Source organism: Lepisosteus platostomus, chromosome 3 (genome assembly GCF_059453375.1).
Source record: "Lepisosteus platostomus isolate fLepPlt1 chromosome 3, fLepPlt1.hap1, whole genome shotgun sequence".
Taxonomy (NCBI): Eukaryota; Metazoa; Chordata; class Actinopteri; order Semionotiformes; family Lepisosteidae; genus Lepisosteus; species Lepisosteus platostomus.
Window position 1 is genome coordinate 21,909,256 of NC_142613.1, and position 24,620 is coordinate 21,933,875.

Here is a 24,620-nt window from a genome sequence, read left to right on the forward strand (position 1 = left end):
CAAGATCATTTACTAGCTGTTGCAGGTAGCCACAAAGAAAAACATATAGTGTACTGACAAAGTTAGCTCTCTTTGGTTTACCTTTATGTAATGTGTCTTTTGAGACACATTTTGTACACAATTCAATACAATAATCTTTGAATACTCATGAGGTTTGTGTAGTTGCAGAATGTTTAAAATAGCACTGCAAGTGCAGAGACATCAGCAGTAATTGTACTCGTATATAGTACAAGGTAAGCCTGAAAGATATATGCCTTTAAAGGTACTGTACAGTATATGAAAACTTTATTTGTAACATCTCCAGCTGTATGGAAAACTGTCATTTTCATTGTTGAAACAATGAAAATCACAATGAAAGGGCATATTGAAATGTGTGAAAGATTGCCTCTAATCAACAGCAAAGGAAGGAAAACTAAATGCGTTGCCATTATTAGCAATTGAAAACAGCTTTATGGCATCCTTGGATTTTAATGAAAAGTTTGTTAGGAGAAAAAAAAATGAAAGTTACTTTCAATAAAGTGTAAACAATGTATCTAATCCTATTGTTTTGCATTGCATATCCAAATTATTATTTGTATAATTTAATGTAAATCCTAATTATTTCTTCATTAATACTGCTACAAATTTAATTTCACTAACAGTAACATTAGACTATACCACTGTTTGAGTGTAGGTCTGACTCATATTTATGCTAAATTGGAGTTTGAATAGTGTAGTGAAAAATGTTCTGCATGAATATTCAATCAACGATGTATAATAACTTAAAACAACAGCAATTCGAAAATGTGATGTTACTAGCTGTAGAAGATACTAGTGTTTACACATTTGTGAGGTTTTAAAATGTATTTGTATTATGGAGAGAAGGAGCAATGTGCTTGTTTGCCTGTAGTCCAGCAGATTTGCCTGTAGTCCAGGGTTGTGTCATTGCCTCATGGGTGTTTGTGTATACAAAGTAGGCTGATTATATTCAAGTACCTGCACATGAAGAACCGTGCCATTTCTTGGCACCTAAAATGGTACAAGAAACCCTTCACTGCATCAAATGTATATTTAATACTTGAAATGGTATTTAAGCCTGTGATCTTCTGCTTAGGCTACTCCAAGAGCTCTAGGAGACTGAAGAACTGAGAAAAGCAAAATTCAGGGAGGTGTGTACCCTAAATTGTAAGAGGAAAAAAACAACATAGAAAGACTGATCCAAAGAAGGGTCTGGGAGTGAAAGTCAAAAGAAAAAAAATACATTCAACAACCCATCACATGTGAAAACATTTGTACCACTCCAGGACTGTAAAGGCACGGTCTCAACTACAACTGCAGCCAATACTATGAAAAATACAAAATGATAAGTGGTGGTTGTTGAAAACTCTATTCTCCAGAACACTAGAGTTCCAGAACTGAGATAAGATTCAAAAACAACAGTATGCTGTCCTTCTGGAACTGAGGTGGCTGATATCATTCATCAAGACAACATTCTCTTAACTAAGGTAGACTACAAACCCTTAATCATTATTTTGTCAGCACAAACCACATTGGTATAACCAACACACTTTCTGAAGCAAATTCACTTTTGAAACAAGTGAAGAACCAAATCAGTGCTATTCTTTTTCCACGTTCACTATACAAAGGCAATTTCTAGTATCAATCTATCACCACAAAACATGGGTGAGGACATGGTGTGCTGAAGAAACCTACATGTGCTATACAGCAGTATCATCAGCAGAAAATGAATTGGGAGAAATGGACTGCTTTCTTATTCAGTCTGTTAAAACACCTACAAGAAGAAATGCTTGTATTGATCTAGCCTTTTTAAAAGAATCAAAAGAGAATGAAAAAATAGAAGTGAGAGAACCATTAGAGAACTGTGATCATAATATAGTGTGCTTTAAGTATACTTTTAAACAGTACAGGTCAGAGAGATCAGAATTTCATGAAAGCAGACTTTGAAGAAATAAGATAGAGCTTAAGAGAAACAGAAAAGGGTAGAACAGAAATGGAAATGGTGACAAATAGTTGGCAATAGTTTACAACATTTCCACTTAGAGCTTGAAACAGTATTTTCCAACAGTGCGTAAATCAAAAGCTAAACAGCAGGATCCCAAATGGTTTAACAAATAAATTCAGAAAAAAATATAAGGTAAAAGAACGGACTTTCTAAATGATTCAAGAACAGGATCTGGGATTAAAATGAATTGCATTCACAGGTAAAAAAGGTATTAGAAAGGCCTAAATAGAGATAGAAAGGAATATTACAATGAAGGCAAAGGTAAATAATAAAAGGTGCTTTCAGCAAAACAGTAAACGAATAGTGAATGATAAAGTAAACTTTATCTGGATCAATAATGGGTAATATTTAGACAAATAAAAGGGAAATTACTGATTTACTCAATGAGTATTTCAATCAGGTGCTCACTAAGGAAGACACCAACAACAATCTTCAGTGAATGGGCATAGTTCTGTATTAAATAGTATTAGGCAAGAGAGGCAGAAGTGTTTAGGACACTAGAAGCATTCAAGATTAACAAATCTCCAAGGCCCAATGGTATTCTACTGCAGTAGGTCACCTTTAACCTGGTAGTGTGCCATGGAGGGCCTACTGTACATACATAAAAGGAATTTAAATTTTGGCCTTACTTACTGTAACCTTTATAATAACTCTCAGGAATTGTAGATCTGGACTCAGGCTGGACCAGCCATGGTATTTAAACTTTCCACCACTGACTTGGTCTATACCTTGCTTCACCTCACTGGAATTCTGCTGTAAACCTAACATTAAACTACAGGAAAGCAACACCATTTTTCTCCTCGTTACACCTGTCTTTCAGGGAAAGCTAACCCTGCTGATCTCCTTTTAAACATATGGGAGAGACAACCATTGTCACGATCGTATGTCCCTCCTCTTAAGGGAGCTCCGGCTCTTTCCCATTTTCGTTGATTTTGTGCACCTGCTTCCTGTGCCAGCCCTTCCCTTTATAAGCCAGACGCTCCTACCATTCTGGGTTCAGCTTTTGAAGATGGATGCCCAGAAGCCCGCCTACCAGTGGGTCCAGGAGAGACCCGACGGCATTGGCATCACAACGGCGTCCTGACCATCTGGGTCCAGGTCTTGGAGTGCCTGGCCTCATTAACCCTTTCTTCCCGTCCCTCCACCTGATCCATCTCCAGTTTTTAACTTTTGTCTTGTCTGTCGTGGATGGATGACCCGGTTCTGGACTCTTGCTTTCACCCTGGATTTCCCTTTGTACTTGTTCACCTGGACCACTCCCCCCTCCCCCCAGCACCAGTGCACCGTCGACACGCCCCCCCGTTCGTCTACCAGCCCAGTTCCCAGTCTTCTCTCCCCCGTGTCTGTTTCACTCCCTTCCGGGTTCTACCGTCTGCATAGGGTCCTGATTAATGCTTCGTGACAACCATCTTCCACCTTTTCAACAATAGGAAATTTAAAACGTTTCCCCTAGTCTAACCATAACTTTTATCTAGTCTACTTTATGACTAGCAGATTTCACATGTACTGTAGATCTGTGCGCTGAACCTTTTTAGACAAAGAAAAATTATCAAACAGAGTCGCAGCAGATCTTACTCTCTCCACTCTTTAAACACTTTAAATGTAGCAAATTCCATTAAAAAAAGATACAGATATACTGTACAGCAAAATAATTCAAGACAGGACATAAACATCTGGCAGATGTTTGGCAGATGATATTTAATAGACTGTATATGACATTTAAATGCTATATATTACATGCAGTTAACAAAAACAAAATATACAAAATGGGAAATACTAAACTTGAAGAAGATAGTTGATTAAAGATTTATATTGATACAGTACATAATTTACAACTTTTAGACAATGAGGGGATTAATAACAAAATCAAACAAAATGTTAGCATTTGGAGTTGAAAGTATAGACTTTATAGCAATGACAGTTATGTGAAAATTGTATGATATACTACAAAACATCTCATTTAGAATATTGTGCATTGTTTTGGTCACACATAACTAAAACATATTACTGCTCCAAAATCAGTCCAGAGTAGTACAACCAGATACATTTGTGAACTTAAAGGAAAATTCTACATTGGCAGGTTAAAAAGAACTAACATGTTTAGTTTTGAATAGAAAATACAGGATGTCTAATCTAAGTATTGACAAATCCTCTAAGGCATTCACAAAACCAAACCAGTAGATATCTTCACTATCAGTGAAACTCAAATGAGAGGACACAAATGGAAAATACATGTAAAGGCATTTAAAACTGAAAATAGGAGACACTTTATCCAATTGGCTGTGGAAGCACAGGTCAAACTACCCAGTCAAGACATAGCATTCTTTCAAGAAATGGCTAGATGACATCTTAGGATCAGTTGGCTACTAAATACTAAATGTTCAAGATGGAGGCTGTAATATTTGTGTGCGTCAGCGGTGAAACTGTGCATTGATTGGTGGAAGGCAGAGCTGGAATAAGGGTGTTAGGATAACAGGCTATGGTGAATGTATCAGTAAACGGGGTCAAAGTTATGACTTAAAATAAAGAGTTTGTTTGAGTGGTACATCGTTGTCCTGGGTTGTTAATTTATACATTATGTGTGTATAAGAAACAAGACAGAGGCTAAATGACCATCTCTGGTTAGAAAAATTTTCCATGTTCTAATTTTAGTGGTATACTATCATTACGGTGTAATGCACATACTTTTAGAAATAGATGTTAAAAGCATGTCATACAGGACATTCTTACTTTCTCTTTGTATTTCACAGAACGGCTTTTGAAGATCCTTAAATGATAGATACCCATTTTGTCTGCAGTCCACTTTGAGAAAACCCAACTTTCCAGATTTGTGCAATAAAGCATTCCATTGATCAAGTTTCCTGGAGTTTCTTAAAAAAAGGTTTACATGGCTTTTGTTTTCGCAGTGTCATCTGGACCATGCTGAACTTCTGAGGCTATGATTCATGTCTATGTCAATGGAGTTGTTTAAAAGAGAGCTGCATTATTTTCTGTTTTATTGGCTGAAGTGGGGAGAGAATTAGTTGATAGCAGCTCCTCAGTTTCAGGATTTGGGTTAAGAGTTTTCCTAAAAATGATACTTAAAACAGCTTTCCATTGGTAAAGATGCCCATATTTTTCCCAAGACATTATAATCAAATCAATTATATCAATTCCAGATATTTTGGCTGAATATTGTATATACAGTATCTTCATTTTTTGTGATTTCTAAACAAGAGAATGAAACACAATTCCAGTCCTATATTTTTCTCTTCTTAATTGACCATTGCAGTGGAGACAATGCTATTCCCATCCAGAGATCTGCAAGTGCACTCACAAAAGTATAATTGGGTACAATTGTTATAATTTGAATGTATTTCCCATTCTTAGAAAGATACATTATCCTTCTCATGAACTTTAAATGTCATGTGCAAATTAAGACTTAATTGAATACAGAACAGAGACTTGTTTATGCCTTTTTAAGGCAGAGAAGCATATGGTGCTAAAAATGACCCATTGCTTTCTTTCAATTTGTACATTTGTATTTGTAAGTTTTCAGCAAAATCATCTTTCCATCAGGAAAACAATTTGTATCTGAAGACATGTCTTAATTTGTGCTATCAGTACTGCATGGCTAAAAAAAAACAAGAAAAGATCAATGAAAGCCAGGATTTTGAGTGGCTCAGTGTGTAAGACTCAGACACCCTATAGTTCACAGATTGCCAGTTTAAGTCTTTAATTCCAAACAGGTCTGTAGGATGTAAAGTTTAAATTCATGACAACATATTTATTAAAAGTTAAACTGACCTTGATAGTCAAGAGTGCTGCATTTTAATTCTGCTGACAGCATAATGGTTCGGAAGAACTGTATCATCAGTCTGCATTATGAAAATGTTTTGTTAAAATAGGCTATACCCACTGTGAATTCCAAGAACTTCAGCTTCATCAGAACGCCGTCTGCCTTTTTCATTATTTCGAGAACATAGATCTCTGCAAAACAAAACTTTCTTCCTAGGTAACATAAGGAACCAGACCAGCTGGCAGTGTGACCCGGAAAAAGCATTCATTCCCATTGAACTTTGCACACTGACAACAACGCACAGAGATCACCAGAAAAGCAAAATATTCTGATATTTTCTTCAGTCTACTTTTATATGTTTTTTAAGGTCCTGAACATGACAACTCTTCAGTATGCTTATATTATGCCAATTATTAATATTAGTCCAAAACAGCATGTTGTGTGGATCTGAAAAAAATGTGATGCATTGAATATACTGTATACAGTACTGTACTTTGAGACTTTTGTGAAAAGTAAATATAATTATGTTTGTTGGAAAAGAGAAGTGTTTTTTCTTTAAAAAGGTCCTTTCAGGCTTTTAATATTATATGAAAAATCTGTTCCTAGATTTTTCTCATGTAATAAAACAACAGGTGCCTAGTACTATTACCAGACGAAAACTTGCATGTCTGCTGCATATTGTTTTATGCAAAAAATCTTTAATTGCTTAATTTATTGTCATCTACCTGGTCTAAACAAATCATGATCCATATTAATCCATGATTATTTCACACACCTCTACTTTTGTCAGTAATGAACACATTTTATAACACTCTAGAACTATTACAAGTACAGTAAAATTGCCTGAAGAGTTAAAAATGCATAAAAGCCAACAGCTGAGTAATATTATCTTCTATCTTCACAAGGAACTATCTGATTTATGCTGCTGATCACAGGTAACTGCAAAATGCTATAAACGCTTCAAACTGTGAATATTATAAAACATAATGCATGCTGCAAGAGAAAAATGGAAACTGGATATTGTTATTCCAAAGGAATCAACAGAGCCTGAGAGGGTCTGTTGTGGCAAAAACATGTCCTTACCCAAATAGCCGCATACTGTATCTATTTTCCTGCCTTTTGCTATCTGCACTCTCTGTATTTCCAGCTCATAGTGAAGTAACATTCTAGTTGTTAGAAGCCAAAATCAGCAATTCATCAGTCTACCGAAGCACTTGAGCTTACTGCCAAGAAAAATCAACCCATTAAGTTATCTACTGTACCACTTCATATTGCTCTTTCTTCATTTTTAAATTAACTTAAGCTTGACCACAGACTGATTCAATGTTACTTTGCTTTAGCAGTTAACAAAATATATCCTCTCATGTTGTCCATTTCTGTACACACTCACACCAGGACTCATTTTCCCAGAAGCCAATTCATCTACTAGTATGTCTTTGGATTGTGGGAGGAAACCAGAGCACCTAGATGTAACCCACGCGAACATAAGGAGAACATACAAACTTCACGCAGACAGTATGCTAGGAATTGAACCCTTCCCCAGCACTGTGAGGCAGCAATACTAAATGTTGATTAGAATTTATAGAATTATAATTTAGATTTATAATGCTTCACATAGAAAATGTAAGCAAGAGTTTGTCTATCCATCCACCCATCCATTTTCAAACTACTTTATCCAGTCATGTCATGGGGGCAGCCAGTGCTTATCCCATTGAACAACAGGTGCAAGGTGAGGTGCAACCTGAATAGGATACAGCCCAGTCCATCACAGGACATGCATAGAACCAATAAGCACAAACTCACTCCAGGGCTGGTTTTTCCCAAATGCCAATTAGCCTGTCAGTATGTGTTTTGACATTGGGAGGAAACTGGAGCACCTAGACAAAACCCAAGCAAACAAGGGGAGAACATACTGTACAAACTCTACATAATGTAAAAACCACCCTGTAGCGGCGAGGCTTATTAATAAGAAAGAATTAAGTGTTCTGAGCCTTCCCAAATGAGGCCCCATTTCTCTGTTCATCTCTGTGGTGCAGCCACAGAGAAACTATTCATGCAGGCTGATTTAAGGTTTCCTTTGATAAGGTTTCCTAGGACGGCTCCCAAAGGGGGATGCACTTAGCTAAGCCTGGCTATCATGATCAATGGTCATCCATTGGCACCTATCTGTCTAGGGAGTGCCAGATGGACATCTGGACTGCATTCCTAAGTGTCAGGAGTAAGTGACTCATATCTCACCTTGATCAACCAATCAGGGACTGGTAGGGCTGAGTAACCCACGTGGGACTCTGATGCCCATGGAACTTTCAGCCAATGAACGAGCTGAAGTTCCTCCAGGTAAAAACAGGCAACACAGAGGGCCTGAGAGATTCAGAGGGGGATTCTGTGAGAATTCAGTGGACTTTTCTAAAGGGAATTCAAAGGAGAATTCCAGGGCAGGACGGCCCAGGAGCAGAAGGGCAGGACATTCTCGCAGCGCGCCTCCTGACCATCCTGAGACTCAGCCCGGACAACCACGGAACGGCCAGTGTGTCCCAGTGCCAGAACTTTCCTTTGTTCTAAGAGTCTAGAGCGGAGGTTGCCAGAGAGTAACCAGAGGATCCACCCGAGGTTAGCATCAGCAGCAGGCCTCGTGAACAAGTCGGAACTGTGGAAAGCTGAATCACTATTCAGAACTAGCTCTTCATCAGGAACGGACCGGTCCTCTTCCTGACTTGGTGGGACCCACAGTCATCTTTTCTCCTGTGCACAAACTTTGCCAGTTAAAGCCAACACTAACTAGCCGGTCAGTGAGCATCAGCAGCGTAGCGTCGCAAACCGCACAGCACAGCCTGGCACCGAGCCAGAGAGCGCGGATTGGACAGCAACAGCCTGCAACTGTTTCTTTGTGCCCGCAGGAGATCTGAATCCCCAAAGATTGGATGAGTATTCAACTTCACTGCATTACTGCTCGAGAATTCAATTGTTATCCCAACCAGTTGATTTCAATTTAATTCCTAAGAGTTATGTACTTGTTTTGAGTATCTAATGTAGAAGTTATAACCAAGTTCATTTATGAAACGGTCTAAATGAATAATATACTGAACGTATGTCCTCTTGATATATGTAACTCTTTGTAACTGACTGAATATATACCTTTTGTATTCTGATAACCCTCTCGATAAGATCTGTTAGGTTTATATGCATATTCTATGTATTAATAAATGTATCCTCGTGTATTAGTACCTGTGTGTGTGCGTTGTTTGAGTTATGTCGCATGGTTGGATTCTAAAGCCATCAAAAGAATCAATTTTGTGATTTACTGCTACAATTAATAATTGTCCCAGTAAATGCCCAAACCCTACAGAACTGGTGACTTCAGAGAGCACACTACATTACAACCCCATGTCCAAAACTGAACCCAGGTCCTCAGCATTGAGCATTGAGCAATCCCTGTGCACTGAGCAGTCCCCGTGCTGCTCAAAATAAATGGTGATTATTATAATTTGGCAGGCTGGGGTATACAGTACTGTTTCTTTATTTTAACGATATTACTCATAAGTGATGTTACGCTGCAAAGTAATGAATGGCATTACTTCACTGCAGCTGCCATAAGAAACGAATCCTCAGAATTCTCTGCAAGACTTTTCTTTTTTCTAATTATAACACAGAAATATTTTCATGCTCTGCATCACACCATCACCCCTGAACAAGTTTTACGTTTTATCTCTAGCAAAAGTGCTTCTCTGGTGCTTACAGTCAGCTTGTTACAGAGCCTGCATTTTGACACGCAGGCTTACCTATTTATAAATCTCAGAGTCAGAAATTGATGCAAATTGCACACTGGATTTTTTTTTTCAAAATAATGTAAGTACAGGACTAAAGAATTATTCTTTTGGAAGTTTTTTTCGGAAACTCTTTCACTGTGGTTTTATATTCCTATGCAACACCATTTTGCAATAGTTTGTAGTTGGGGAATTGCAGATGACTAATTTTTAAAGAGAAATGTGATCAAGGCAGTGAAACACAAAAAAAGAAACAAGTGCATTTAGTTTTCTTTTAAACATAGTTTGTTTTTCTTCCCAAGACAGGTTTTTGTATGTTTTGCATTAAACTATATTTCTAAATCCTCTGACTACGTCCAGAATTATCTGGTCATGGTTTATACCTGTACATTACAAAGTATGTAAAATCCACAGGTGAAGCTGTGTTGTTCTTATCAAGTCATAGCTACTGCTCTTTCCATCTACCCTCTTTTTTCACTTTTCCAAAATATCCTTGTTTGTTATGAAATGAGCAAGATACAGTAAGTGTGCAACAATTCTTTGTGTTACAAAGAATGAGATGTTCAAAACCCCCTCCCAAAAAATAATAAATAAATCAAACAGAAAAGAAGAAACAAAAGGTTGTATAGGTCAAATATATAAAAAGCCTTCTTAAAGGATATCCTTTTAAGTGTTTTTAAGCTACTGCAGTTCTTGCAAAATTAGCATGTTGACTTACAGTATAACCCATTTAAACTTAGTAGTTCCACCTATCCCAGAAATGGAATATTATAGCTTCCCTTTGATCAGGTGTTCATCATGAAAAAAAGCTTCCTTTAACATTCTAGTTATGCAATCTATGCCTGGCGGGGATATCAGAGCTTTTATTTCATATATGACTAGCTCTGTGGTGAGTATACAGCAGTGTATGATAAAGTAGGCTATGAGCTTGAGCCCTACATTGGAAAGACGGTAATTTCTTCTTTTAAGTAATTTTGGAATGAAGTCAGTCTACACAATATTTTTTTTTATCTCACTCAAGCATAGAAAATGTAGTGTTATTCACTGGGATTGTCATCTGGATCTTTTTAAAGATTGCAGAGGTGAAAGAATATAGAGTAGCTAAGAGACACAGTACCAAAGGACTAAAGTGTGCCAGTGTCTCAGTTATTAAAATGTAAGACTCACTGCTTAACTTTGAACAAATGTCATTTTGTTTTCTGAATATCTGCTGCAGGTCTATTTTTGAGCATAAGAGATACTGAATTTGGTTCTGGGTTCAAATCTAGGGCTTCAGCATAACACCAGAACCTGGAGACTTAGGCCACCAGCGGATCCAGGCATTATGCCTATCAACAGGAGAATAACTATACTGTATGAGATATATCATTTTGAGGATAAAAATGTCACATCTTCCTGTGACTAAGGTTGGTGTTCCTCGTTAAGAATGTTCACATTTCTATATGACACTCTCAAGGGGGTGATGAGTACTAACATTCACCTCTGAAGGAAAACATGATCATTTTGAATACCTTAAAAACACAACTTGCAGAATGTTGATTAGCCCTGGGTCGATTGAATAGATACAGTACATACTTTATTGTCCACTACTGGTGAAATTTGTCTTTGGCTACTCCCATGAAAGTACAAAACACACAAGAAAAACATAAAAGTAACATAAAGTCACATAAAGTACATGTACATGTAATTACAACAACAGTACATGATACATAGAATACATATAATACATACAGTAGATACATATAAATGGATAAATATATAGGTATTGGGGGGACAACATTAACATACATTCATTGAGTAGTTTTATTGCACAGGGGACCAAGGACTTCTTATAAATGTTTTTATTTGAATTTGGTACCCTATACTGTCTTCCTGATGGGAGCATTATGAATTGAGAATGTAGTGGGTGCACTGAATCAGCTATGATGGTCCTAGTCCTTCTGAGAACTGTATTATGATATAAATCAGTATAATATAAATTAATTATAAATATAATATTACATATAATATTTAATATAAAATAAATCATTCATATTTTCTTGAACAAGATAATGGCACCCCATGGTCAATATATGATAAGTTGATAATCAGGTTTAGCAATGAAACAAAGATTGTAAAATAATAGTAAAAATAATACATTTGACTTTGCTATCTCAATACCTCTGGAGGGTACACTATGTTTTTGGTGGCCAATTGAAGTACAGTATCTTTCATAACTACATAACTATATTATATGTTTTTCATATCTGCAGTATATTAAATATACCATATAATTATTTTTTTAATTTAACTATATTTTATTGGAATTTCAAAGCATAATTTAGTATATTTTCTTGGAATATTTACACAATATTGGAAATATTCTGTTGGATAATTAAATATTGCCTATCACTATCTTACATTTAGAACACAGTATATACCAAAGGAAACTGGCATCCAGTACCTTATACAGATGTCGTTTTTTATGATTAGGGATCCAAGCATGTTTCCTTCTTTTCTTTTGTTCATTCTTTGTTAACACTTAGCCCCCTCAAGCAGTAGAAAAACTGTTGAAGTAAATCCATGTTCATCGAACTCTGAATGTTTGCAAGCAATAATAAAATTGCCTCATGTTCATCATCTCCTCATGAAGTGCACTGCACTAAACAACCTAGGCCTTAATAAAAATGAAAAAAAATTACTAGAAATATTGACTAGTTCTTTCACAGGTTCAGAATGTGTAAGACTTGCTAGGATGAGATTGGACTGACACACTTATTCCAAAGCTCTGTGACCAATAAATTCCACTTGTCAATATTAATAACGTCCAACAAAATAATTTTAAAAAAGCACTCTATATCTCACCCTTTCATGGCCACATCAACACCTCTGCAATAATAGCCTCCTTCTGGGGGTTCATGACCTCAGTCTCTTTACTTTGGAAGCTTGTAAAGTGAAGAAGCTAAGCCATTAGGAAAGCTCTCCACAAGAAGCCTTTAAAGAAATGTCCAAACATTTAACCAAAGCTGTACTACTCAACAGCAGGCACATCCATGCTTTCTTCTCCTAAATTCTTTCTAACAGGAGCAATCTTTATCACTATAGTGATATGTCACATGTGACTTAACAGCACTATCAGAGCAAAAACAAGGAGCAGCACTCCTAATAGAGCACTGAACAAATGAGAAAATACAGGATAAAACTGTGCAGGTAAAAACATTCTCAAGTTTCTGTCTCAGAGAGAAGATTTGTAAACTTTATTTCTTGTATAAAAAACAGATGTTTATTTAGTTTAAAAACATAAACAGGATTGTTTCAAATACTCAGTAATTAAGCATTTCATTTGTCCCAAAAAATAATTAAGTATATTTGTAACAATCATTAATTAATTGCTATTTTACCTCTGTTTATGAGCAACTTTTAGAAATTATTTTTTATTTATTAAAAATAATGTTACTGTATACTGACCTAAGCCCATTTCTTACATTGACCATTTTGCATCTCTTAGTATGCACCCAACGCTTAAAGACATAGAGAAACTGAGACGTTTGAATCATGTGTTGTTCTGCCTCACACTTTGAGTTTCTAATCACGTACAGCAAGATGCGTTTTTTTCTGTAGCAATATTATACATTTTCTCAGTGGGTTATCCGAGATGCCTCTCTAAAAGACCAATCATATGCTGAAATTTAATAAAAGTCAAATCACACGCCTTGACATCCAGATGTCTGAAAGGTACAACGACAGCATATTGAAAGAAAGGGGAAAGTGATAACTCAGCAAGTTGCCTTCGTCTCGCAGTGCCCCAAGGGCTAACAAATAGGATCTGGCACACTTGTGTTACTTATTAAGGGCATTTGCATGAAACCCTGAGACCTCACCTTCAGCAGACTACTGTCAGCATTTCTATAGTAACAAAACTATCCACAGCACCAAAAGGCCAGATTAGAGGTGTGTGGAGTAGAGGTAATGTTTTTCTACAGGTCATCTCTGTTGGTTTTCTTTATGATACATGTTTTATCTGCTGCAAAATCCTATGAGGAACAACTCAGACAAAGTCACATACTGTAAAATACAGTAGTTGCCTTTTAATTAATAAATCCACCCATTTTCTAACCAATTTTTCCAACACAGAGTCACAGGGAAGCCGGAGCTTATCCCAGTAGGCAACCGGTGCAACATACAGTAGGATACATCCTGGAATGGGACGCCAATCCATCACAGAGTACACAGACACAAACACATTTACACCAGGGCCAATATTCCCCGACGCCAACTAACCTACCAACTGTCTTTGGACTGTTTCAGAGGAAACCCATTCAAACATGTGGAGAACACACTAAGTCCACACAAATAGCACTCCAGAAACTTAATTCAGGGCCCCAGTGTTGCGAGTCAGCAATGCTAACCATTTGCCACTGTACCCCCAATGAGTATTAAAATTAAGTACAGTAAATTCAGTGAGGCTTCTGAATGTTGAAATCTTCGTGCTTTGCTTCAAGCAGATTGAGCAATGCTCATCCTGACAGTTGTATGCTTGTTCTATGCTATTACAAAGTTATGAATACCTCATCAGTGTGATTTTAGTATATTGGTTGGAACTTACAGTATTCCTGTGTTTAATTTAAACACAGTGGCACATCATAGTTTATTTTGAAAGGTTAATATCAGCAGCACAGTTTCTGAATCTGAGAAGTTAATTAACAAGTCATTAATTTTAGCATTAATTCTATGAATATTGCCTTTGGTATAGTGTGAAATAAACTAAATTCAGTCTCATATTCTGGGAAACCTGCTTTAAGCTTTAAGATAATAGACACTTGACTTCTGTATAATGTATTTGCTAGTTCATTGACACCTTTCAGAAATCTGTATACTGTGCCTAACTGTATACCATGTTAAGCAACAATGCCTTTTGATATGCATTCCATAGGGAACAATGAGAATGAAAAATAAGAAGATACAGTAAGTGAACAATAGGTGTTTAGTACTGTATGTCTTTCCAATGTGTGATGAAGGTATGATAGGTGCTCATATTGATGCACTGTAATGATCTCTGGAGTTTGTTGTGTTGTGTATAAGATGATGTGTTTCCTATAGAATGTTGTATACTGTATGTACACCACATTTAATTGCTCCATGTCACATTTTTCCCAACACAGTGGCTAGATTTGACCAAATAACGTTATAAGCAGCATGCAGAAATGTATTTTGAGAAACAGTATATAAAATCTAAAAAATCTTCAAACTAGCTTTCAAGTAATCAGGTAATAACAGCCAATTTTACTAGGGAGTGCCTATTTTCCTGTGATATTAAGATAAATATTTTATATAACACAGCTTTAATTTTATTAAAGCTAGAAAAAGACCTTTGGGGAAAATTGGAACAGTTTTATTAATTATTTTTATGAACTAATTCACAAGTATTTTTCAAGAAACAGATTGATAACATTTTACTATAAATAACAAATCTACAAATACATTAACATTAGGGATCAAACCATTTACCTTTGTTCATATACTTCCTTGTACTGAATTTGCTTACTCTTTTCCCAACTAGATTTTCAAAACTTGACACTTAGAACTAATGTCATTGCATTATGTTTTACAATATATTTCTATGTGCTGTATGTTACATTACAGTACATACTGTACCACTAGTCTGTACACCAGCTAAAACCCTTGCACATTAGGACCTACAGTAAGAACTTCACTTAAATACTAAAGTTGTCATGAGAGTTAAAATTTGCTCGGAGTAGAACATTTTCTTCAAACACTTCCTTTTGTGTGACTCAAAGCTATTACCAAAAGTGACATAGAAACAGTCTGAAGTTGACATTTAGGTTTATTGTTTAGATAAACACTGAAAAAATATAAATGTGAAAAAAGATACAGCAACATACCTCAAAATATCAAAATAGTTTCATATTTAATTAAGTGAATAAAAAAAATATGAAATACTGCCTGCTCAAACATCTTTTACACTATCTCGTCACCCTTGTTCCCCTCAGGAGCTAGTCTTCTGCACACTACAATATAATTCAAAACTTCAGAGACACCATTTAAAAAGGATAAGACAGAGAACATCATTTGTTCTTTTTCACTGTAAGCTTTAAATTCAACATCTTTATATGCATTTATAGACATTTCATGAACAGATAACTGTATTTTCTTTCATGAAATAAAGAAAAGTTACAAATGTGAGGAGGTCATTAGGTCATCTACTCTACTGGGTAGATAATTGATTTGAGAATCTCATTCAGCCATTTCTTTAAAGAAGGCAAAGTATTAATAAATAATAATAATAATAATAATAATAATAATAAAAATAATAATAATAATAATAATAATAATAATAGCTTACACTTATATAGCGCTTTTCTGGACAGTCCACTCAAAGCGCTTTACAGATAATGGGGACTCCCCTCCACCACCACCAATGTGCAGCATCCACCTGGATGAAGTATTAACTTTGATAACATGGCTGGTTAGCTTGTGTTATTTCAGTATATACAGTATTTCTACATAGCACCCATCTAATCTGTTTTGTAAATCATGGCAAAAATAACATCTTTACATTTATGAAATGAAATTACATAACTGTATACGCTTGTATACTTATATAATATGCTAGTAGCCTAAATTGAAATTCAAGACAACAAACGTAAGTTGACAAGTTATACAACTTCTCCAGTAAAGACAGGTCAATAGATTTTATTCAAACAAAATTTGTTGCCACATTTTGGAAAGTGGTTTTAATTTACAATGAACACAACCTCTAATCTAATCTAAAAGGAAGTTTGGCAAAGCACCATTTATACCCTCAAAGTCCTGACCTCCAGTAGAGATAATTTATAGTCAACTGAGCAAGGTATGCTCACTATACAGTGTGATCCAAGTTAGGAGTATGGTTTGTCAGGACATTAAATTCCACAGGTTTCTAACAAAGCATACAAATGGTTTCTGCTATGAAAGTTTCCTTTGGGCTATTTCATGCTTCTGTTACATACAGTATGTGAGCTTTTTATTTAGTGTTTAGAATACTATACATTCAGAGAATAATAGCTTCTATTCATAACAAAAATAGGGATTATGACACCCCAAACTCATTTTCAAGGGAATAAGCCAAGAGTTTTCTTAGTACACAATTTTTTGGGGATAGAAAAGTCATAAGAATAGAAATAATATTGTATATCCTGACTACAAAATACTGTACAGTATATTTCTGATTTGGATATACAGTAAAATGAGCTAGCTAAAATGGAAGCTTTATACAGTTAATAAAAAACAAACATCTATTTTCTAACTGCGTTATCCAATATATGGACACGGGGGAGCCAGCGCCTATCCCGGCAAACTGAAGGCGTAAGGCAGGATACATCCTAGACGGGAAACCAGTCACAGGACACAAACACGCACACACTCACACCTGGGACAATTTTACCCTGAAGCCAACTAACCTACCAGTATATATTGGGACTATGGGAGAAAAACGGAGCACCCAGAGGAAATCCATATGAACTCGGGGGAGAATATACAAATTCAATGCAGATACCGAAGCATCCCATGTCCAGAATTAAACCCAGTGCTGTGCAGCAGCAATGTTAACCACTGTGTTACCATGCCACCCTAAATAAAAAACAACAACAAAGAATGCACTAAATGCTTTCTTTTAGATATTGTGATCACAGGGAGCAGGAAATGTACCCAGGAACAAAAATTTAAGAATAACACTGGTTTCAAAAGATCTCAGTAACTACAGTACAAAGCAGTTCTGTTTTTCACTATCATGTTACACAGCTAAACCATATTTCTCTTTGAGGAATTCAAAGCTGTAGACAATTAAAAGAAAATGTCACCCTGGATTTAATTTAGAAACCTAATTAAAGTTCGTCAAATGTGCGGCGATAAATAAAGTGCATGAAGAAGTAATACAAATGGCTGAATTCAAGATCTTTTTCTCAACCCCTTTTTCATTCTTTACATCATATTTCTAATATGACAGAGGAGCTCCATAGCACAAATAATTTTTTAAAAATTAACACCAAGTTCTGGTGTAAATGAAAAGCACATTGCTGTTATTAATTTGAAGCAATTGTGAAATTAAGTGGATGTGCAATTTAGTAAACTGGATTTGTCAAATGTGCAGGGGACACTGTTACAAATCCTGTACAAGCATGTTTTTACAAAGACAGCTGTCACTCTCTCCACCTTTCTGTTGAAAGATTAAATAACAAGCTTATTTCAATGAATAATCCAAAATGCCTGCAGATTGCCATTCAAGAAATGTTTTACATATGGCCTGTTTTATGGTCATAATCTGATCAAGATACTCAGGTCCTTTCCATCATTTTAAATTTCTTACAGAAAAGTTGATTAAATTAATAAACATAAGGTGAATAAGACTAAAAGATATGTATTAAATGTGCTTTTTCATTAATAAAGGTTGTGCAAAGACTTTAAATGCTCTTCATTTTTATTTCAGATTTGAAAAAACAAAACCATATTTACACTTGAGTAATCATAAAGTAAACTTTTTTTTGCTGCTTTGATTTATTTGTGCTTTGTGATTTTTTGCTGTCCTATTTTGAAAATGACAAAAATGTGCTAAAAAAAAGAATGCATGCTTTAGTGTCATATGAAGCAGCTCCCTGCCACAGAGGGTGAAGCTTTAATCTTGTTTTAAATCTAGTCCACCAACACGTCTCTTTTAAAGGAGAAAGCATCATTAGTTGTTTTTTTAAGTTTGATTTTTATCAGTCTGCTTTATCTTTTCATTTTGCCACATCTTATAAGCTGTTTCATTGATTATTCTGCTGTGCATTACAGTCAAATGCAAGCTCCTCTGTACCCCTGCCAAGAGACTGACAAAAAAGAGATGTTTGAGCTCTCTGGGGCTTTGTGGGTAAACCATTTTAATAAAATGTGTTATTGTATTACCACAGCCTTAATCTTAATTTTAAGATTAGTGTCATTTAGATTTTTTTGAATATCTGCTAAATTTTTTAAAGAGAAAAGGGATGTGGTGTGATGTGCAGCAGAGCAGTGTTATGAAACTATATACAGTATGTAGGAGCAAAATGTAAGGGTCCACCATACTGTACAGGTTAATGATTTTGCATTGTAAACACATTTTGTACTGGTATTTGTTCCTCTATCATGTCCACTTAAAAGCTAGACCACACAAACGCACTATACTAATTTTATTAATTTTAATTATACTAATTTTTAAACTACATATCATGAATCATTGAGTGACTATTGCAGAGCAGTCTTGATTTGTCAGGATTTAAACTAGCACCACTTCACTCAGAATGTAAGAAGTTTTTGCAAAGCCAAGGAAACATGTACAGTATTTTGGTGTTCGCATTGTGTATTTATATTTTTTAACCACAAATATTAAACCCTACAAATGGTGATGTGTTGTTTTTTGTTACATGATAAGATGCTTAAGTTACAACCTTTCATATCATTGCAAGAAGTAAAATAAAAGTTTCTTGTAATTTTTAAAAACTGAGAATTTTTGCATTACCTTTGTAGGTGAAATACTGTACCTCTTTCAGACAATAAAAATAACCTTTCAATAAATTGCATAACCTCAATCAGAATGTTGTGCTTAAGGTTACAGAAAGTAACTATTGTTGTAATGGAATTCAAATTTCATTACAAGTGTAGGGGTTTTGTGCATTTACTGGGACAATTATTAATTGTAGCAGTAAGTCACAAAATGATTAGTTGATGGCTATTAGAAAACCTATTAGTTATTAGAAAATAACTCAGCAATGCACACACACGGATACTAATACACGAGAATACATTTATTAAGACATAAAATGTGTATATAAACATAACAGATCTTATAGTGAGGGTTAGCAGAATACAAAAGGTATATATTTAATCACGAAGAGTTACAAAGTTACATACATACATTCAGTATACCATTCATTTATACCATTTCAAAAATGAACTTTGATTACAACTTCTACACTAGATACTCAAAGGCAAGTACATCACTCATACAGTAGGAATTAAATTGATATGAACTGGGGTTGAGGTAACAATTGAATTCTCGAGCTGTAATGCAGAATGTTGAATACTCATCCTATCTGTGTGGATTCAGATCTCCTGCGGACACAAGGGAACAGCAGCAGGCTGTTGCTAAGTCCAATCAGCGTCCTCTGGCCCGGTGCCAGGCAGTGGTGGTTCGGCTGAGGTGGGGGAGAAGGAGGGAGAGATTTCTGCTGCAGCGCGCTAGCAGTGGGCTCTCTGAAGACCGGCTAGTTAGTGTTAGCTGAAACTAGCAGAGTTTGTGCACATGGAAAGTGACTGCAGGTCCAAGCAAGTCACACTCTTTAGATGGGAAGAAGACCGGTTCATTCCCGATGTAGCGCTAGTCCTGAATCCTGAGATTCAGCTGTCCACAGTTTTGACTGTAGTTTACTCTGTCCATTTACACTGTCCACTCACCTCACAGGGCACCACCCCAGACACCCTCTTCATGTCCTCAGTCACCCCATCATGTGATCCCTCCTACTCCTACTCCATCTTCCCCTGCCCTCCTCGGCCTATCCATCACAGCTGACCAGGTCAGAAGGGAGTTGAGGAGACTCCATGCAGGGAAGGCAGCGGGTCCTGACGGTGTCAGCTCCAGGGTGCTAAAGATCTGTGCGGACCAACTGGGTTCAGTGCTGCAGTACATCTTCAACCTGAGATTAGAAAAGGTTCTGATGCTCTGGAAGACATCTTGCCTGGTGCCAGTACCCAAAAAGGGGCACCCTAAAGTCTTGAATGACTACAGACCAGTGGCACTTACATCACACCTAATGAAAACTCTGGAAAGGCTTGTACTGGACCACCTCAGAACCCTGGTGAGTACAGCACTGGACCCCCTGCAGTTCGCCTACTGGTCACACCTGGGAGTGGAGGATGCAGTCATCTATCTGCTACACAGAGCTAACTCTCACCTGGAGAAGACGCGGAGCATTGTGAGAGTTATGTTCTTTGACTTCTCCAGTGCCTTTAACACCATCCATCTACCTTTACTGAGAGATAAGCTAAGGGCGGCGCAGGTGGACACTCCCCTGATGTCCTGGATTATAGACTTTCTGGCCTGCAGGCCACAGTATGTACGGCTACAGAGCTGTGTGTCTGAACAGATTGTTAGCAGTACTGGGGCTCCACAGGGGACTGTCCTTGCTCCATTCCTGTTCACCTTTTACACCTCTGACTTCAGGTACAACTCTGAGACATGTCATCTGCAGAAGTTTTCGGATGACTCTGCAATTGTGGTGTGTATTAGAGAGGGGAGGGAGGAGGAATATAGGAGCTTGATTACCAATTTTGTGGAGCGGTGTCATCTTAACCATCTCCAGCTTAACACCAGCAAGACCAAAGAAATGATCTTTGACTTTCGAAGGAATAAGTCTTCGCTGAACCCTGTTTCCATCCAGGGTGAGGACATAGAGGGTGTACATTTCCTCCCGGCAGCTGTCAGGGTGTATAACGCTGCCCTAGGCTAGGACTGTTAGCCCTTCATTTGCTCCTCTATGGACACCATGTTTACTCCATTGTACTTTTTGGACAATCAGTCTGTATAAACCTATGCACATTTTGCACATATTTTATTGTTTTTACAGTGACTATGCACATTTTGCACACACCTATGTATTTATTTATTTTTATTTTGTTTGTCTTTTGTTTTATAACTATTCTGATGTCTGTTTTGCTTGTCTTGGGCTGGACTGCTGTAACACATCAATTTTCCTAAGGGATTAATAAAGTATTATCTATCTACTCGTTGATCAGGTGAGCGTTCGAGGTGGGTTCACGAGGCTTGCTGCTGGGCTAACCTCGCGCGGATCCTTTGGTTACGCGCAGGCGACCTCCGGTCTCGACTCTTAGAACAAAGTCAAGTCCTGGCAATCGGACACACTGGCCGTTATGTGATCGTCTGAGATGAATCTGAGAATGTCCTGGAGGAGACCCTTTCTGGGCCCTATGCTGCCTGTTTTATCTGGACGAACTACCGTCGTTCATTGGTTGAATGTTCCGCGGGCATTCAAGACCCATGTGGGGTTACCCTGCCCTACCAGTTCCTGATTGGCTGATCGAGGTGGAGGATCAGTAACCATGCTCTCTGACATTAGGGTTGTAAACAACCTGGGATGCAACTCTCCCAAGGAATCTCCCAGACAGTAAGGCGCCAGAGATGACCATTTATTAGGGTGGCTGGTGAATCTCAGCCTCGTGAGCTGTTCCTTATCAGAAAACTCTATCAGCTAGAAAAACACCTTAAATGTGAACCAAATGGAATGGCCTCTCTGAATCCAGCACCATTGAGATGAAGGAGAGAGGGACTGGCAAGGGAGCAGCAAACTTAATTCCTGTATTTTTAATAAGCCTTGCCGCTACACAAGTTTCATTAGTTTGGCAGCTTTCTTGGAGCTTGAAAGTCTTTAATTGTACCATTTCTTGACAGATTTACAAGAAGTGTTGTTCTTCTGGATATACAGTATATTGCATATTTACAAAATACAATACAGAGCATCCAAAAACCAATTAATTTTATGGATTTGATTACTGACTGACATAATTCTCAAAGGAAGGACAGTTTTGACATAGTATGTAATGTATGTGTTTTTTTCCTTTACATGTTTCTTCTACTGCTTTATTAAAGTTCCACAAAATGACATGATAAGTTGAATGGGATTTTGGAAACTGAGTTGGGAAGAATACAGCTAATAGTCTTTCAGATATTTTTCCCCACTAGGCTTGAAAACTGACAGCTCCAGCACCTAATTACTAATTCTTTATATTTTCAGACAAAAGTAAAAAAAAGAAAAGCAAAATAAATTACTCACCTCACTAGTCTGGCAAATTAAACTACATTACAATCAATATTCCCTCTAAACTGTGCACGTGTGTGTGTGTGCACAGAGGTTATGAAATCAGCGCACATAGGAAACTGAACTGCACACAAAAAATAAAATTCCAAAAAGTTCTGATGATAATTAAACAAACACGGTCGTCAATTGAAAAATGTTAAATTGACCACATGAGACTGACTGCGAGAGGCCCAACTTGGCTGTGTGCATTATTATTGCTACTCAATAATTGATATCTAAGCTCTCGTAGTCTTGAACCTCACTGCTCTTGCTCGCTTGCACTCAGTCTCTATAACTGGGCTCGTTGAATTATACATATATATTAACAAAAATTAATTTCAGGTTTACAATTTTGCATACACTCAATTAAGTGTGCACAAGTTTTTGTCACTGTGGAAAAATATATAATTAAGGATATCAGTAAAAAGCAACTGATCACTATTTGAAAATTTCTACCAAGCTTAAAAGTATTGCTTTTATACCTGGCCTTTTTATCTCTAAGAACTAGATGCTTAAAAAAGAAATCCCAATGCTTTCCACTGCAAAACAATCTTAATATATCTCAGAGCTAGAAAATGACTACCACCTTGATTTCACACAATTCTAATTAATGGTGATGCTGAGAGAATACAAAAGGCATTCCTATATGAAATTGAAGTGTAATTAAAAAGTGTGATAGAACAAAATGCACAATTAGTTAAATAACAATCATTCCCAATTGCTTCACTTAATCATTGTTTACATATCCAATATTATGAGGGCTATATAATTTTATCATGTTTCACATTGATTCCATAAGGTGTTATTTTCCTTCAGTTATGCTTAATCTATTGGACAATATGTAACATTAAGCCTGATTACATTTTGAAACTTAACTTTTAAACTAACTGGGTAACTTTCTAATTAAAACAACATTCTTTTACAACAGAATGCATTTCACCTTACATAATTTATCAGTTCTGAAAGAACTTTGTCAATTCTCACAAGTAATTTCACTAAGATTTTAAATGCTGGAATTGAAAGGGTAATGGTAGATTATTACTGTATGCAACAGTTAAAAAAACAGGAAAGTTTTACTTGAATCTCTCCCGGGGAAACAATACTGGGCTTTTGCCAAACAAATCCGAACATTAGATAATTTACCTGGTAAAAAACATTGATGTAAATGTATCAAGCAGAAGGCTGATACCTGTACCACTCAACTGAAAATATTGTGGGGAATTAACTAATTTTAGCATGTTTGGGCTCTATTTAGAGTATGTCCTCTACAGTGCCTACAATACCACTAGGATAAGGCAATTAGATTTTCCTTTGGCTTTTGAGCATGTTTTTTTTTTCCAACTTAATTATTGACTTGTCTTCCTAATCTTCAAGCCAGAGTACATTATAATACAGTATATCAAGTTATTTGTGCTGACTTTTTTTTTAATAGCCTGAAACAGATTTTTTTTTGTTTTGGCTGATCTTCTGATCGATCACCTGTGAAGAGAATGCTGCTAATGGCCATGCTCTAAAAGACTAAATCTGTTGAGTATTTTTCCAGGGGAACTTTGTAGAGACCTACTGTACACTATATACTGTTAACTCTTTTCTCAGCACTGAAGAGCAGTGGTGGCACATGCTATATAAAAATTCAAAACTGTGAGGTAAAAGAGTAAAAATGCTATTTTTAATACTTTATAATATTTAATCATATAAATTTTATTAATAACATGAATCATATAATTTAATACCTGACATGCTTTTAATTTGTAATAACACATGTACAGAATGTTACAATATTATAATCAAATTTGGTCTCATGTTCTCTAGTGGATATTCCAATCTTATAAACATTTTTAAGGATCACAATGACTCAGTTTCTAGAATATACTCTAGCCACCCACCACTGTGTGCAGTGAAATGGGGCTTATTTCAGTGTTCAGTCCCCTTGCAACCTAATTCCCCTTATGTCCTTGTTTGTTGTGTCTAATACACTATATTAGAGACACATTATTAATGTGTGTATACAGTATGTACTGCTTGTAATTTTTTGTTACAAGAATAATAAACAATTTGGAAGTAAACCTGTAAGCTATGGTTGCACATCTCAAACCAAAATATAATCATTACTTTGAAAGGTATATGGACATTTTATTGAAGCAACACAATATGACAGTTGCTTCAGAAATGCCAACCATCACAGGGTGATGCTTAGTTCCTTCATCCACTTC

The 24,620-nt window shown here is 36.4% G+C and overlaps 1 protein-coding gene across 1 annotated transcript in view; it reads right to left on the bottom strand.

The window, feature by feature from the left end:
- LOC148674632 (exostosin-1-like) overlaps positions 1-24,620 on the bottom strand; it is a 416,854-nt gene that overhangs the window by 253,628 nt on the left and 138,606 nt on the right. The window lies entirely within an intron of this gene.